The following is an 18,929-nucleotide window of genomic DNA, read 5'->3' on the forward strand; positions in this document are numbered from 1 at the left end:
AGAGAGAGAGAGAGAGAGAGAGAGAGAGAAATGGATAGATAGATATTGATGTTAAAACAGTTTATTTAGCCAGAAAAATACAGATACAGAGTCGATAATAATAACAATATTAACATATATATAGAGAGAGACAGAGAGAGAATCCTGACCTTCTCTCGAACTCCCATAAGTATAACACATTAATCCATAAAACGCCCTCACCACCACCTCCTCCTCCTCCTCCTCCTCCTCCTCCTCCTCTCCTCCTCCTCCTCCTCCTCCTCCTCCTCCTCCCCTCCACCACCACCACCACCACCACCACCACCACCTCCTCCTCCTCCTCCTCCTCCCCCACCACCACCACCACCACCTCCTCCTCCTCCTCCTCCTCCTGGTTTCTTAGTCAGAAAACCACAACTAAACAGGAAGAAAATGAACAAAAAGGGAGGAGAAAGACCTAAGAGAGGAAGAACGACGAATGAGGAAGTGGAGAAGAGAGAGAGAGAGAGAGAGAGAGAGAGAGAGAGAGAGAGAGAGAGAGAGAGAGAGAGAGAGAGAGAGAGAGAGAGAGAGAGAGAGAGAGAGAGAGAGAGAGAGAGAGAGAGAGAGAGAGAGAGACATCAAAGTAGGAGGAAGAGAGAGTAGGAAGAAAAAATAATCGGGGTCATAGGGGAGGTTGAGGGATGTTTGGTAATGGTCGAGGTGAGGAGAGGAGGGGGAGGAGGGAGAGGAGGGGAGAGGAGAGGGGAGAGAGAGGAGAGGAAGGAAGCGGAAGAAGATGGATGATAGAAAAATGAGAGGAAGAGGGGCAGGAATGAGAGAGATGGAGTGGAGGATAGAAGAAGGAGGAGAGGAGTGGGGAGGAGGAACAGAAGGAGGAGGAGTGATAAGGGGGGGAGACTAGAGAAGGGGAGGAAGGGGAATAGAGGAATGAGAGGCGTGGGGAGGAGGGATAGGAAGGATTAGGAGGAGGAGAGATAGGGAGAGGAGGAAAGAGACTGGAGGACAGGAAGGGAGAAAGAGGAGGAAAAGAGAAAGGAGGAGGAAGAAGACAGACAGAGGAGACAGAAGAGAAGGAGGGGAAAAGTAGGTGGGGGAGGAGAAGAAAGAAGTGAGAGAGGAGGAAAGGCTTAGGAGGACGCAGAGAAGAAGCAGAGGGAGTAGAGAATAAGTAGGATTAAAGAGGTAGGAGAGGAGAGAAGGGAGAATAAAAGAGGAGGAAGCAAAAGAAGAGGAAGAGGGCGGAAAAAGATGAACCCTGGGACAACAAGATCCTTTACGATACAAAACTAGACGACACTGTAGTGAGAGACAACAGTTCGGTGAGATAAGTATGTGTGTGTGAGAGAGACAACGATGATTGAGACAGATTTTATGCTTGAGAAAGACAGCATGTGTGAGACGGAGAGACAGTATGCAAGAGACAGAGTATGCAAGAGAGACAGTATGCTAGAGAGACCCAATATGCTTAACAGTATGCGTGACGCAGACAGTATGCGTGAGACAGGAGGACAGTATACGTAAGACAGAAGGACAGTACAAGTGAGACAGGAGGACAGTATACGTGAGACAGGAGGACAGTATACGTGAGACAGAAGGACAGTATGCGTGAGACAGGAGGACAGTATACGTGAGACAGAAGGACAGTATGCGTGAGACAGGAGGACAGTATACGTAAGACAGAAGGACAGTACAAGTGAGACAGGAGGACAGTATACGTGAGACAGGAGGACAGTATACGTGAGACAGAAGGACAGTATGCGTGAGACAGGAGGACAGTACACGTGAGACAGGAGGACAGTACACGTGAGACAGGAGGACAGTACACGTGAGACAGGAGGACAGTATGCATGACGGTAAGTCTTCAGAGATAAACTGGAACACCATCTCTGAATTTGGGTCACCTAATTTTAATTTTTTTGTGACTGTATAATGAGCCCTTTCTCTTCCCTCTCCCCGTCCCTTTCATTTTATCCTCTTTCTCCCTTCCCCCTCCCAATCCCTCTCATTTTACCCCTCTTCCAATATCACTTAATCCCCTCTCTTTCTCTCTCTCTCTCTCTCTCTCTCTCTCTCTCTCTCTCTCTCTAACAAGAAACAAATGTGAGACTGATAGACAAACCGGATTTCGATATGGTTCGCGATTTTTTTTTTAAATCTGAATGAACTAAATCTGTTTATAAAGATTTCTGAAGAGGGTGAGATGAACAACACAGCTTAAGAGTTTAGAGTTGTAAAGTGCGTGTGGGAGTTGATTTGGGAGATAGTTAAGTGTCTGTGTAAGTGAGTGTGGGTAATGGCTGGTGTCTATGGTATTATAGTTAGTAGCGAAAAAAGAAATGCTTAAGATAATTGTCTGAGTACCGTATAGGTGTGTCTGTGTGGGTGTGTGTGTGTGTTATCCATGTATCCTCACACACACACACACACACACACACCCGCGCGCGCACACACACAGGAAGCGAACCATTCTGGCAACAATGAGGCAGCGTTCGGGTGGAGGGGGGGGCCTTTGTGTACCTAATAATGTGATTCACCGAGGAGAGGTCTACAACATATACATATCTACTGCCACTGAGGTTGAGATGGCAGCCGCTGTAATTGGATTATCTAGTAATATGTCTCAGTATTCACCGCACACATACTGTATATTACACCATGAATAAGACAGTCTCCCCCACACCAGGTCACAAGCGCAGGAAATTAGAATTTTTCGTAAATATTCTCGACATTTTAATCTATTGAGGAGAAAATGATAAATTATGCGCAGGAAATTAGAATTTTTCGTAAATATTCTCGACATTTTAATCTATTGAGGAGAAAATGATAAATTATGACTCAAAATTGGGAGGAGAATAATTAGAGAAAAAATAATCAGATGAACAGATTAAATAAAGAGACTGAGAATAAAACGTGATAAAAATGTAAATAAAAGGCGCACTACTACACGCACTCTACACGCACAATACACGCATAGTACACGCACAGTACACGCACAGTACACGCAACTCTACACATACGATATACAATTATGATCTTTTTACTAGCTCACATTTCTTAGGGATGGACAATACCAAACAAAACCAAAGATATCCACAAACACTGCGAGAGAGAACTGTGCAAATAAACCAAACAACAACTACAAACAAACACTGTAAACGTATTACGACATAGAAATAATAATTAAACTTGAAAACAAAAAACATAAAATTCCAACCATAATGAAAGTAGAAACACAGAGAGAGAGAGAGAGAGAGAGAGAGAGAGAGAGAGAGAGATTTTTTTAGATACACACATCCACAAAAAATAAATAAATAAATAAATAAATACTGCAAACTCTATCAGCGAATCTCTGGGACTCGGCTGGGTTCACGTACATTACCATGAGGGAAAGATAAAGGTGCAAAAATGAGCTTCAAAATATAGATACACAACACATACACTTTTTCTCCACCAACTTCTGAATGAAGATAGTTTTCCAGTTTTACTTTATGCTAATTATGTTTCCAGGCACCAAGTTTTACATTTTCTTCCACATTAGGGACTGAGTAGTGTATTTTTTTGAGCGTGAAGATTTTACGAGAAAATCTAAGAAAATATGACATGAAGACACAAAGAGAGAGAGAGAGAGAGAGAGAGAGAGAGAGAGAGAGAGAGAGAGAGAGAGAGAGAGAGAGAGAGAGAGAGAGAGAGGAGAGGAGGGACGAATGATTAACGTGAAAGAGAAACAATAGAGAGAGGTGACATCCAATGATAATGGAGAGAGACAGGAGTAAATAGGGCAGAGAAGACAAAGATTTAGAATGGTATAAGGAAAGAGAAGGAGGGATAAAGAAGAGTAAGATGAATATACATAAAATACGACACAGAAAGAGGAAAACAAAATGAAAAAAGCGAGAGAGAGAGAGAGAGAGAGAGAGAGAGACGAGTGGTTAGCGTGAGACATAAATCCAGAGGAAACAGGAAAAGAGGAAAACAACGTGAAAAAAGTGAGAGTGAGCGAGAGAGAGAGAGAGAGAGAGAGAGAGAGAGAGAGAGAGAGAGAGAGAGAGAGATACAATCCAGAGAGAGCGAGAGAGAGAGAGGTACGGAGGGGGGGTAATGCCTCTAACACAGTGGACAGTTTCCGCTTGAGTTGGTGTCAACAAACAGTCTGTGTGTACCAGGTTGACCCTCCCTCCACCTGCCCGTTCAGACACACACTCACACTCTGTATTTCATCTCTCTATCTATTCTATGAACTGATTGAACATGATTTTTATCATTCACATTATTTACATTCTCAACTGAATTTGTAATTTTTTTTTATTAATATGTAGTATAAAAAAATATATAAAGAATTTACTGGATTTTTTCCCCATTAATTCTTTAGTTTTCTATTTGAATACATGTTATATCATTTTCAAACAATACAAATATCTATTTATATAAGGCAGGCACACACACACACACACCCCACGCCCTTTAACACTATTTCACTTTTAACATATCCATATTATATAACACTCGTACACTAACAATAAATACCCATTTTCTATAATACCAAAACACTCTATTTACGTAAATCCGTACAGTGATCACTATGGCTGTCTCCTCGATCCATTTACCTAAAAACCCATAAACCCAGACGAATGGCAATAAACCAGCATTACCGTAAAGCAATGAAGCCTACTGTATATACGTATCATTTAACACATTTAACAAGAGAGCATATATCACCTATCATTTAACAAGGAAGCCTATACGTGCACCTATTATTTGTGTAAATAAGAAGAGCTTCATAGACGGGAATGTCCCCTTCTCAGTCCCTTCCGTGATAAGAAGTCTAAATGAATGTTGTTTGAAGATCATTTGGAAGAGAGAGAGAGAGAGAGAGAGAGAGAGAGAGAGAGAGAGAGAGAGAGAGAGAGCACGTGTATTTATCGTAGTCAGTCCTTCAATACATCACACAAGTCTCGGTAAAATATATTCTTGTTTGGGATTAAGATCAAGATGAAGACGTAGTTTATTCTTAAGGTGTGTGTGTGTGTGTGTGTGTGTGTGTGTGTGTGTGTGTGTGTGTGACAGAGGAGAGGGAGACATACATTGATTTACTCACTCCTGGTGTGTGTGTGTGTGTGTGTGTGTCTCCTCTCAGTTATATTTTACAAGATGTCTATTATTGACAGTAACACTGACGGTGGCTTGCAACATGAACAAGCCCTCGATGTTTTGGGGGAAAATTCTCCTTTTATTTTAACACAGGCTACAATGATATTTGGCCTTCAATACTTTAGAATTTTCTCGCTATTTAGCTACAGGTGTTTTTATAAGACATACAGACAGACAGACAAGTCGGCAGATACATCAAGCATATAATTCCCTTCGTTTTTTATAAGGTATTTATTACGGTACAACATTACAAATAAATATAAATTTGATAAGTATTCAAGGTTTACAATACAGAAGATGTTTGGGATCTCTGGTGAACTAAGTATCAGGTATAAAGAATGGTGCTGAACTTGCTATCATCCTCAAACACCAACAGGAAATCTTTCGACTCTTATCTCCACTCGCCTCCCCCCTGCTCTTATATCATTCTTTCCCCTGGGGTCTTCCTGTCATCTAAGTCAACTCTCCTCCTTGATACTTCCTTTCGTCTCTCTCTCTCTCTCTCTCTCTCTCTCTCCTCCCACATTGGTCTTCCTTCCTTCCTTTCCCTCATATAATTTCTACTCTGTCCTCAGTTATTTTTCTCTTATTCTCTTCGCTTCTCTCTTTCTCATCTTAGTTTTATCGTCTCTGTTTCTCGTTTCTTCACTCTTTCTTTCATATAACCCTTCGTTATCTCTCTTTTTTACATTTCTTTCTCCTAAATCGCTTTCTCTCCCTCCCTCATTCTCCTTCTCTACCCCTCTCCCACCCTCCTAAACTCCTTTACTTCCCTTTCTTTTCTTCTTCCCTACTCTCTCCTTTCCATCACCATCCCACTCTCCTCATCCTTCCCCTTCCCTTTATTTTCTTCCCCTCTCCTTATCCTTTCTCTCCACCTTCCCTCTCATTTCCATCCCGTCCCCCTACCATTTCTTTTTTCTCTCTCAATCCTTTCTTTTCCCTCTACTTCCCCTCTCTTTTTCCTCGCCCTTCCCTACCACTTCCTTTTCTTTTCCCCCCTCTCATCTCCTTACCTATCCCTTCTCTCCATTCGCCAATGTTGCCAAAGGATAGGGAAGCCATAACACGACTAACTAACACTACCGTCAAATGAATTAGCTGCCTGCTCCCTCCAACCTTACCTTCCTCCCCTGACCCCTCCAACCTTCCCTCCCTCCCCCAACTGCTCAAACCTTCCTCCCTTCCACCTCCGTTTTCCATTCCTCAACTCTTCCTCCCTCCATCACCCCTCTCCACTATTCATTTAATCCCTCCATAGCACACCCTCCCCCTGCACGACCCTCCCTCCACAGCACACCCCTCCCCTGCACCACCCCTCCCTCCACAGCACACCTTCCCCTGCACCACCCCTCCTCCCAGCACACCCACCCCTACCACCCCTCCACTCCACAACACAGCACACCCCCCTGCACCACCCCCCTCCCCCTCCACAGCACTCCACCCCTGCCCACCCCTCCCTCCACAGCACACAACCCCCCCTGCACCACCCCTCCCTCCCCCCACACCCTCCCCTGCACCACCCCTCCCTCCCCAGCACACCCCCTTGCACCACCCCTCCCAGCACCCACCACCCTCCCCCCAGCACACCCTCCCCCTGCACCACCCCTCCCTCCACAGGACACCTACCCCCTCTTCCCTTATCCCCACCTAGGCCCGGTCCAGCTCGCCCGGATGGATTACCTCGGGTGTTCATGAATAACATTTTTGTTCTTGGCTGATGAACCGCGTCCCAACAAGTAAAATGTTCCCGAGGACGAAATTATAAACATGAGGAGAGGGAGAAAGAGAGGAAAGAGGAGGGAGGGGATGGAGGGAGGGGGGAGGGAGAGGGATGGAGGGGGAAGGGAGAGGGATGGAGAGAGAGGGGCGAGGATGCCGTCACTCCACAACATACACACATGTCTCGCTTTGTTTGTCGAAATTATGCATGGGGTGAAAAATACAGATGAAATTATTCATAACTCGAGTCGGCTGTAAAATATTCATGACTGCCTCGTCGGCTCGCCCCCGCGCATACGCAAACTTAAAAAAAAAATCTCCATGGATATGTAAATTTGTTACACTCACAAAATCATTTATATGATAATATCGATGCAGGTTAATGCAATCCAACACTGTCTTTTTATTTTTACTAGGGGGGGGGGGTAAATGCAATGCACATGGATCAATTATACCTAATGTAATGTATTATTAGAGTGAAGTAAGTGTGTGTGTGTGTATGGATAAGTTTTGTATATGTATGCGCGTACATAGTTTTGCATATAGGTTAGTATTCCTTTATCTACAAGTTCAATATCATTATCTGACAGCGTCAGCGACTCGAGGCCTGAATTTGTCATTGAATCACTTACCCACTCACATTAATATAATTTTTTTTTCAGATCCATGTTCATTATTTAATCGTCAAGGTGGCAACGCGTCAAATTGCAATTAAACATCTCTATAGTCACGCTACGAGGAAGCCGACAGTGTACTAATGCCTAATTTATCACAGTGATGCTGACACAAACCCACTCCTGACGCATGCTACTGACAGACACACTGCTGACAAAAGGTTTATGAAAACACTCTTTAATTATTATATCGTCAGCATTCTCTTTTTTTTTCCCTTTTCCTTCTTTATAACATTCTAGACATGATATTCTACCCAGGTGGTTTACTACACTGTCAGGTCAGCCCACGACTTCAACCACAAGCGCCTGAAGTCGCGCGTCGGAAGACAGAATAGGTTTATCTCTCCATTTTTGTCAGTGTATCTGTGATCATCTGGGTTTACTACTAGGCATACCAGTGATGTCACCCCAACCAGAATATGAAACGAACACTTCTCCCTGTGGAGTTTCAAACCCGGCACCACAACTTCCAGCCCAGTGCTATAACCACGCAGCCACCATAGTAAAATATGTGGCGAAAATTAAATGTTTTTATCATTTAAAAATGTTTTATGAGATATCATTATCAATATAAGCGCTGGGTATGTACTGTATGATTAACAACTTAAGGTAATAGCTATATATATATATATATATATATATATATATATATATATATATATATATATATATATATATATATATATATATTTCATTAGCCCAATAAAGCAAGCGGACTTCTACATACAGTCAACACCTCAACCCGCCAGGATTCGAACCCACGGCCCACGAGCCCATGACTGTGACCGGGGAACGCTACCGCTGGACCACCAGGATACTAAAAACAGTCCTAGACTTTGTTATATTTCACACAAAGCCTGTTCAACGAGCTTATGGCTCCATGAACCTCTAATGGGGACTACCCGTATCACGTAGGTGGTCAGAGTAACGTTTTACCAAATCCGGCTTCGAAACAAGAGGATCCATATATATTTCATTAGCCCAATAAAGCACACGGACTTCTACTTACAATCAACACCTCAACCCGCCAGGATTCGAACCCACGGACCACAAGCCCATGACTGTGACCGAGGAACGCTACCGCTGGACCACCAGGATACTACAAGCAGTCCTAGACTTTGTTATATTTCACACAAAGCCTGTTCAACGAGCATATAAAGACGAAAGCTAAGGTGCTCCGTTGTTTCCCCTTTCCCGTGTGATTTTGTCAATATATATATATATATATATATATATAATGTGTGTGTGTGTGTTCATACATAGAATCCTGGATACAATAATAAATACAGTAAAGGTTTTCACCACTAATATCCTGGAAACCGCTTCACGTAATAAAGATATATAAACCTATCAGCGGGACACGACACATTTCTATAATATATAACATTTTATTCCCCCAGTCTTACCTAGAGAGGTAGTTCTTTACTATCTGTTCTTGTAAACCGTAAAACTTAAAAGATCAATACATGAGCCATATGATAAATAATATTACTGAATAAATGCTTTGACTTACTCAAAACAGTAGTTTTAATGTTGACGTAACAATTTCCTTTTCCATTAATATTTCAAATACCAGAATATAGATTATTTGTGTGTGTGCATTTTTTCGTACGTGGGGAACAAAAATATATAGGGTATAACACGATGCATCTGTCATGTTATATAATATCACCTGTTATTTTTCGTTTTGATTTATACGTGTTGATATTTGTATTCGGTTTTCGCTAACTGTTATTCCATTTTTCTGGAACGAATTTCTGTTTTTTTCCCAGAGTTCTGTTTTATCTTCTGACGGCAAGGATTTTATTAGTTTTTTTTATACTTTTTATTCTTTTTAAGCTGAAATCCACGTTTTTCAAGCACTTATAACCAGAAGCTGGTAACCTGTCGCTTCCCATCTGTGGGTTTTCCCACACGTGCTCCCGACGACTACAGCTTAATACATACAGTAGCGAAAAATTATCAATAAAAACACAACACAATTAATATAAAACCCAGCGATTTGAAGGCAAACTATAAATAACGGAAAAAAGGTGAAATTTAATAACATCGAAACGAAAACTAAATTAGTCCTTTAGCGGTGACAAATTAAAACGATCACGGTATTTGGGGCATTTGGGTGTGAAAGCAATTTTCAATTTGCTTTCATGATGACTGGAATCTGATTCTCGTCCCAGAGATGGGAGCCGCAGGGACGTGGCGGTATAATTGGAAATACAGGGAGTTTATTGTTTCCACGCTGCCGATGGGCCGGTCTCCCCGGGCAGGGCGGCCAGAAGCATCTCCTGTGTTGTGGCATTTCTCTCTCCTGAACCACGCCGGAACCTGCCTCTGTGTGTGTGTGTGAGTGTGTGTGTGTGTGTAGTTGTGAAATTTACTGGGTGCGTCCCGATGACAAAAATCATTAGAGTCAAATCAAATATTCATCACTCTATTACTATTCAGAACTCATCACCTAAATTACGAAAGTTTTGCTTTCAGTATACAGACTCATCAATATGCGTGTATCTGTGTGTGTGTGTCTGTGTGTGTGTCTGTGTGTGTGTGTGTGTGTGTGTGTGTGTGTGTGTGTGTGTTTTCACTGAAACATATGTTTACAAATCAGACAAGGGTTGTCAGTATATTACGGTTGCTCCCGAAAATGTGTTGGTAGAATGATGGGGTGTGACAATAACGAGCGTTGGCAGCCTCATATGAAGTAACTGTGGAGAGAGTGACACACACACACACATATATATATATATATATATATATATATATATATATATATATATATATATATATATATATATATATATATATATATATATATATATATATATATATATATATATACAGTCGTCCTTCAGTTTAATAAAAAAGACCATTTACTATAATAGTAAGTATTCAGATTCGTTATATTAATATACCTGTATAACCTAAAGAGCAAAATATATGTTTGTCTATTCAGTTACTGTCTCAGCCTGAGTGGTCCTTGACGAAGATTGGTAACTTCTTCTGGTACTGGGTTTAGAAAAGCCTAAATCGCGCCTCTACTGACCTGACAAATAGACGTTTCTCGTGGGCAAGGGAATTTTTTCACGCTGTTGCTTTTAACATAGCCAATGACTAACCCTCACCCACACATGTTCTTGTATTCTTGAGTGCACTATGGCGAATTTTCTTCACATAAATAATACAGGTATACTGATGACCTAGTAACGAGGTACCTGAATATGAGTAAGGAGACATACAAGCACTGTAATATAAGAAGAGATGGCGTACATATTCTACCTCCTTTGGACTGTATAAGACGAGATGTTCTCCCGTGTGCTGTGTTTGGTAGTGATGAGAAGCAGAGATAAACGATCATGCACACAATACCTACAGCTCAAGATTATTCAGTATAAACGTGGTTATTCATTTAGTGGTGGAATCATGACCAGGCTTAGTGTAGATGGCGCGTATCCCCCTCACTAACCCGTCTACTAATCCACGCTTTCTACTTTTTCGTTTCCGTATATTTGTTTTGTCTTATCATCATACTCCGATACTTTGTCATAGTACTTTCATTCTGTCACAGCTCTTCAAATCTCTTTATTATCTTCTTTATAACACTTCCACTGTCATAACCTTTCCACTGTCATAACCTCTCCACTGTCATAACCTTTCCACTGTCATAACCTCTCCACTGTCATAACCTCTCCACTGTCATAAACTCTCCACTGTCATAACCTCTCCACTATCATAACCTCTCCACTATCATAACCTCTCCACTATCATAACCTCTCCACTATCATAACCTCTCCACTGTCATAACCTCCACCATCATAACCTCTCCACTATCATAACCTCTCCACTATCATAACCTCTCCACCATCATAACCTCTCCACCGTCATCATCACCTCTCCACCGTCATAACCTCCACCATCATAACCTCTCCACTCATAACCTCTCCACCATCATAACCTCTCCACTGTCATAACCTCTCCACTGTCATAACCTCTCCACTGTCATAACCTCTCCACTGTCATAACCTCTCCACTGTCATAACCTCTCCACTGTCATAACCTCTCCACTGTCATAACCTCTCCACTATCATAACCTCTCCACTATCATAACCTCTCCACTCTTTCCTTCTAGTCTTGTTATAGGCTTTCCACTTTGCCCTTCCATTCTCCCTTTCCTAATATCTAACACGGTCAACACTTCCATTCTGTTCTTCCACTCTACCATATCCCTCCACTCAGTCATATCAAAACCCTTCCACTTTGTCCTTCCACACAGGATACACGTCCTCTTGGGAAATCAGTCACCATGCCAGCACACTATAGTCCACGACACACACAAACACGCACACACGCACACCCACGCGCACACACACACACACACACACACACACGCACGCACGCACGTACCTAAAGCCTGGTTGGCTGGTCTCTCCCACAAGTTATTAAGACGAGGTGAAGAAGAAGTAGTTGCGGTAGCCTGATCTCTCAAATTTATTGGTGTTTATAGGTCATTTGAGACCACTATCTACGCCCTGGTGTTATCTTAACCTGAGAGTATTGTTGGTGGTACTGTATGTTAATCCTTGTCACTGCTCTGGTATTGTATGGCATAATTTTGTCACTGTTACTTGCACTGTATGGCATTCTTCTCTCACTGTTTCTGGGACCATGCAATCATCATCATCATCATCATTCCTCATCTGATGTGTTGTAGTCGTGTGAGATGCTCATACATAACGAACAGATAAACTTATATTTATTAAGATGCAAATGGCGCGGGGAAAGATAAAAGAGGTGCCATTGTCAGATTTATTTACCGAAAAGATGTTTTTGCCTAACACAAACAGTATCTACAACAGGATTTTCTGAGCTTGTGAAGGACGGAGACAATAATAATAATAATAATAATAACAATAATAATAATAATAATAATAATAATAATAATAATAATAATAATAATAATAATAATAATAATAATAATAATAATAATAATAATTACACCCGTATACAATAAAAGAAAAATTGACGGTAAGCCAAAATCATAAATACAAATAAGAAACAAAAAATAACCACAAAATAAAATAAAAAGTACACAAAATCTTACTGGCCACAGGAGATATTTTCTTCCAATTTCTTTTCAGGGGAGGGAGACTCTCTTGACCTTCCCTTACTCAGGTCCCACCAAGCCCCCAGGGTCCATCAGTAGTGTATCTACCCCCAGAACCCTCGATAGCCACCCTTATCCCCGGGAGACTCCTGCAATGGAAACTTATTGTCTTCTTCCACCTTCACCTACAATCCCCTCGACCTCCCCCTCTAATTTCCTCGACTTCCCCCTCCCATTTCCTCCACCTCCCCCTCCAATTATCTCGACCACCCCCCCTTAATTCCCTCGACCTACCCCTCCAATTCTCTCAACCTCCCCCTTCAATTTCCTCCATCTCCCCCTCCAATTATCTCAGCCTCCCTCTTCAATTTCCTCCATCTACCCCTCCAATTCCCTTGACCTACCTCTCCAATTCCCTCCATCTCCCCCTCCAATTATCTCAGCCTCCTCTCCAATTTTCTCCATATCACCCCCATTTTCCAACCACCTCCCCCCCTCTCCCATTTTCTTAACCTCTCCATCCAATTCCCTCCATCTCTCCCTCCAATTCCCTCCATCTCTCCCTCCATCTCTCCCTCCATCTCTCAGCCTCCCGCTCCAATTCTCTCGACCTACCCCTTCAATTTCCCTCACCCCCCTCCTCGAATTTTCTCCGCCTCTCACTCAAATTCCCTTCATCTCCCTCTCCAATTCCCACCCCACATCTTCCAGCCCCTCTCCTTTTACCAAGGCACACATCTATATCTCCCTTTTCCATTCCGCTGTTCCCTCCACTTTCCTCCCCATCTCCCCAATACCCCCCTATCAAGAATCCCCCTTCCCTTCCCTTCCCTTAATCCCGACATCCCCATCACCCAACCCCCTCCCCCGTTTCATACCCCTTCGATTACCCTCTTTCTCTCCCATCCCTCGAAATCCCTTCCACATCCCCCCTCCCCACCATCACCCTCGCACTCCTGAACACCTCCTCCCTATCTCTCTCTCCCCCTCTAAGTACACAGGGAAGCTCTAATAAATTGGTGTTTGTTCCACTGCTCTGGGGGATCAGATGAACCCGATAGCCACACACACACACACACACACAACACTCTCAATTTTACTTTCACTCCTTAATATTTTCGTCTCTGTTTATTTTGCAGCTGATGATGTGAGAGAAATTATAATTGTATTTATGTGGTTATGTATTTAGCTGAGTGTATACACGAGATTTTGTTCCCCCTGTTAATTATCACCTGTATCTTTATCCATGCGTGTATATTTATGTATGTATGTATGTATGAAAGAATAGGAGGAGGCATGGTAGTTAAAATATCCTTGGATATCTGATACAGGTATTTCTTCCTTCTCAGTCATACATCTTTGAATACGGTTGAATTCGAGCTGGGAAAAATATTATTATTTAATTTCTAATACCTGTTGCCTAGTGTATAAAGGAACCTTGTGTACTGTGCTTGTATACCTTAGTTGAAAAGCACGTTAATACGCCTTACCCACATTAACTAGGAACCAGTTACTGCAGCGAGTAAGAATGTCTGAAGTAAAGGTGTAATTAAGTAGATCTTTGTAAGGATCAGACACTCACTGAGCTTCAATCGCCTTGTGGCAGTTATATACTCCAAGTCAGATGAGCTAATTACAGGAGAATGATGTTTTCATTAGTAAGTTGCATTCGGAACTAGATCAAGAGCCTTCCATGACACTCGGTGAACCTGGGTGGCTTTTCTGGAACCATTGGCACTGAAGAGAGTTTTCGAGGAGAAAAATCTTGGACTTCATGACCATGGTGCCAGAAATACCAACAATATTTTATTTTAGAGTTTCCAAGAACTACAGAGCTGAGAAATGTAGAGTCAAGGTATTGGAAGAAGTGCAGTAAACATGGGGTAGAGTATCACACGACCAGCGAGCAGGGAAACCAAGTCATCTGTTGTCCACACGGGTTCAACACCATTTGCTTTCTGCTATACGTCCGGAACTTGACTTCGATCCCAAAAGATTTCACCAGTTGAAAGATATTCCTGCATATAAAGTCCTTATAAACTGACCTTGTGAGCTTTAGTGGAAGCATTCGACTCCTTTCATCTTGAGATTCTCTGAGTCTTAAGAGATGGTAAAACTCCTTGGGTCTCTACACCACAGACTGTCTACCTTAATACCTGGCTTGTACTCATATTCTGAATCTACTTTATTTGTTTGGGTAATGAACGGGATGGAGGGTTTCAATCGCTGTGGGGGATTTGTTGATAAATAACATTATGGTCACCAATTTGACTTTGTTAACAGTACATAGATAATTGATGTGTTCATTGGGGTCTTAACTACAGATCTCCATATACTGCACGAAGAGGCGAGGTCTTTTTAAACCAGGTCTCTTACAATAGGTTATAAACAAATGTTTTGTGGATTTTACTGAACGATGTAGCCCAGACCTTCCGTGCATGTGACAACGTGTTTCCAATTTTGAATACGGTCTGAATTTGGTTATGTGGTTGAGAGTAATGGTCGGCCAAATAGCAAGCAACAGATAGTGAGGCTACTAACTACAATTGTCGAATCCACAGTGATGTCTATTTACTCAACATTGATCTGTCATATTTCATCTCAGCAGAAAAGTAAAAGTTCGTAAAGCCGACTTAAGGATGCGACTGGACTCCTAAAATAATCCTGAAAAACGAGTACCAAGTTACTCCCCAAGAAAATCGTGACATTTCGCCGAAGTGACTTTCCACCAAACGAGAAGTCAGATTTAAGATATACGGTAAGAGACATGTTGCCTGTTACATCTGTAAACTCCCTCTGCGGCATTACGGAAACGTGGCTCGATTCCCGGAATACGATCTCTTTCATGGGGTTCGTTCTGAAAGCAAGTCGATGAGTCATGTATAGAGATGCTTTGGTCGGAAAGGTTGTCTTCCAGATGGTGCACCAGGAAGAAGCTGTCTGTCTGGCGTTAGATGGGTGTGTGTGTGTGTGTTTTGATCAGACAGAAAAATATATATAGAGAGATTAAAGAGTTCGATATGTAGACAGACAGACAGACAGACAGATCACTGTTCCGTATATCCATCATCAGTTTCATTACATCGAGTTCAAAGTCACACTCCAAGGAAACGAGACATCGATATTATAACCTGGGACCACGCGGAGACCACACGTGACTCGGGACAATGGGCCAGATTAGCGGCCTCCGGAGACAGGGACAGTGACCTCATTCATCAGCCTAGTGTTATTACTGACGGGGAAAGCCACCTCCTCACACTGCACCACACAACTCACCGCAACACAACACAACACACAAAACGTGATGCAACACCACGCAATACAAGACAACGTAATACAACAAACACAACGCAATACAACAGACATAACGCATACAACAGACACAACGCAGTACAACAGACACAACGCTGTACAACAGACCACACCATACTACTACTACTACTACTTTGCTGTCACTCGGAATCGAGAATGACGATCATCCAGCTATGATACAATGGTATGAGTTATTAAAGGTGTCACCTAGGTTGGCGAGTTCTGAGGTGACTAAAGAGGCCGTACGGGACTGGCAGGGTCGATCACAGATGTTGCACATGTGGGGATTACATCTAGTGCGGGAGGGGCGGCGGCAGCGTCTTTCCGGCGTTGGCACTTGTCTGCCTCTGTATGCAGTCGGGCTAAATCGAAAGTATTGACACCTTGTGTGGTGCTTCTCCAAGCGTTATGGCGTTGAGTAATCGTCTCCCAGGTCAGGGAGTCGATTTGGAAATTTTTCAGGTTTGTCTTGAGACTATCCATATATGTTTTTAGTTGCCTGCCGGCGTTATGTTTACTATTCGTTAGGGGACTGTAAAGTAGCTGCTCTGGCAGTCTACTGTCGTTTATGCCGGTAACATGGCCAGTCCAGCATGGATAATGGTAGCCTCGATGCTTCTACATTTGGTGTCAGCAAGAATACTGACATTTGTTCTTTTGTCTTCCCAATGAACTCGAAGGATGGAACGTAGACTACGTTGGTGAAAGTTTTCAAGTGCCTTGAGGTGCCTCCTGTATGTGACCCATGTCTCGCTGCCATATAGCAGGGTTGGGATGAACCAGACCAGACCAGACCAGACCAGACCAGACCACACCACACCACGCCACACCACACCATACACCAGGGAGGAGTCACCCACACCGTTGACAGCATGCACGCAACTTCCTCTCTATAATATACATCTGAAACATATGACATGTGCATCAGTAGTAGGTACTAGGCAGCTATCAAACAGGGAGGTACTACCGCCTGGGAAGATATTGGAAGCATAATGTGTTGTCTAATGGTAGACCCTGCTCCCATATGGCATCACAAAAATTGTGACCAAGTCCCAGGTTGCTGATCTGACTTTCTGCCTCATTTACACACAATTGCAGGGTCTCAATTGCTTCTCTTACTTTGTCAACACAACATACAGTACGTCGTTTTCAGTATTGGCCTTTTTTATTGTTTTATTTTATTTTTATTATTATTATTATTATTATTATTATTATTATGATTATTATTATTATTATTATTATATTTTTATTTGATGTTTGTTCATAATTTTTATTAATTATTATTTTTAGTATTAGTAGTATTAGAAGTATTATTTTCGTCCCCCAGGCCCTGAGGAGGGTTATTGACCTGTGCCCTGGTGGGCTAATCCCGTAAACAAAAGTCTCACGCAGTCCCCTATATAGTACATTTACAGGTGTTCGCCATATAAACATCCCATAAATCATTTTCATCGAGATATTTGTTTAAATATTGTTTTATTTGATTCCATAGTATGTTTACAATTGCGAGCTTCCTTATGTCGAGTGTAAACAAACACAGGGCTGTAACACTGCACAAAACCTGACGAGCCCCTGTAAATGCACTAGTGAAGGGAACTGTACAGTACATAAGAGTCAGTTTAAGTAATACTGTTACTTAATTTATTTAGGTGTTTCAACCATCTTCAACTAGTAACTTTCACACTAAACAAAAACGATCACACACAGTGAGATATTCCTTACAACATGAAGCAATAAATACGTTTTTAATGTATTTCTGTGTTTCAACAACTGAGGTTCTATAAGTATGTAAATTAAATCATTTCATATACTACACAACAACCATTGTAAACTAAAGCAAGTTATATCTCTCCCTGAATGTATAATTAATACATGATATGGAGGAAGGGTAGTGACCAGCAGGATTCAGAAGCTCTTTGTTTACTGAACATATAATCAAGTTTATGGTAACACGTTGACAGAGGCAGTCACAAGGTGTAGTTGTCCTCATCGTCGAAGAACAAGACGGAAATTCTCTCCCAAATTGTCATTGGTTTTCTCCCCTCTTTGTGGACCCTCACTCCTCTGTCTTCCCTTCACCCTTATTGTTATGTCTTATTTCCTATCCCCAGCTACAATCCACTGAGTTTATGTCTCTTGTCTTTAGCGAGTACCATTCCAGCCACCATCCCCCTCTCTTTCCCCTTTTGCCATCTTTCTTCCTATTCTTAACCTCTTTTTTAGCCTTTACTACACTTCCTCATTCCCTCGCACAATCGCCTTGCCTCCCCCATAAGTTGTTGCTCTCTCTCTCTCTCTCTCTCTGTGTGTGTGTGTGTGTGTGTGTGTGTGTGTTCTTTCTTCTCCTTAATACTCCAGCTCTTCTTTTTTTCTCCTCCCCTCTACGTCGTCCTCTCATTTATTCCCAGTCTCACTCACCCTTCAATGGCTGTCGCTCGGAGGGTCATGTACTCTTATCCATTTGTGTTATTCGTTCTTCCTCCGCGTGTTTATATCTAATCTCTCTCTCTCTCTCTCTCTCTCTCTCTCTCTCTCTCTCTCTCTCTCTCTCTCTCTCTTTCCTTTTCCTGTCCATTTGTTTCCTCTCGTGTGTCTATCTGATTTCTTAAACTTCTCTCCCCGTCTTGTCTCTCCCTCTTTTTAGAATGTTCTTTTATTTTACGTATCTCATTTTTTCTATACTTCTCCCTTGTGATTTTTCTCTCTCCTATAAATCTTTTAGCAAACGTCTCTCTTCCTCCTCCTTTCACTTCCCACATCGTCCCGTTCTCTCTTTCCTTCCTATAATCCTTTTTTTTCACTTACCTCTTCTTTTTATCGAAAATTTTCTCTTTTCCTGTCTCCTCTTCCTTCCTATAATTACCTTCTTTTCACACACACACACACACACACACACACACACACACACACACACATTATTCCTTCCTCCACTTGTCCTTCCCCTATCTGTCCGTCTTCCATTCTATAATCCCTTTTTCACAATCTCTCCTCCT

The sequence above is a fragment of the Homarus americanus genome, unplaced genomic scaffold (genome assembly GCF_018991925.1).
Source record: "Homarus americanus isolate GMGI-L3 unplaced genomic scaffold, GMGI_Hamer_2.0 scaffold22250, whole genome shotgun sequence".
In the NCBI taxonomy this organism is placed as follows: domain Eukaryota; kingdom Metazoa; phylum Arthropoda; class Malacostraca; order Decapoda; family Nephropidae; genus Homarus; species Homarus americanus.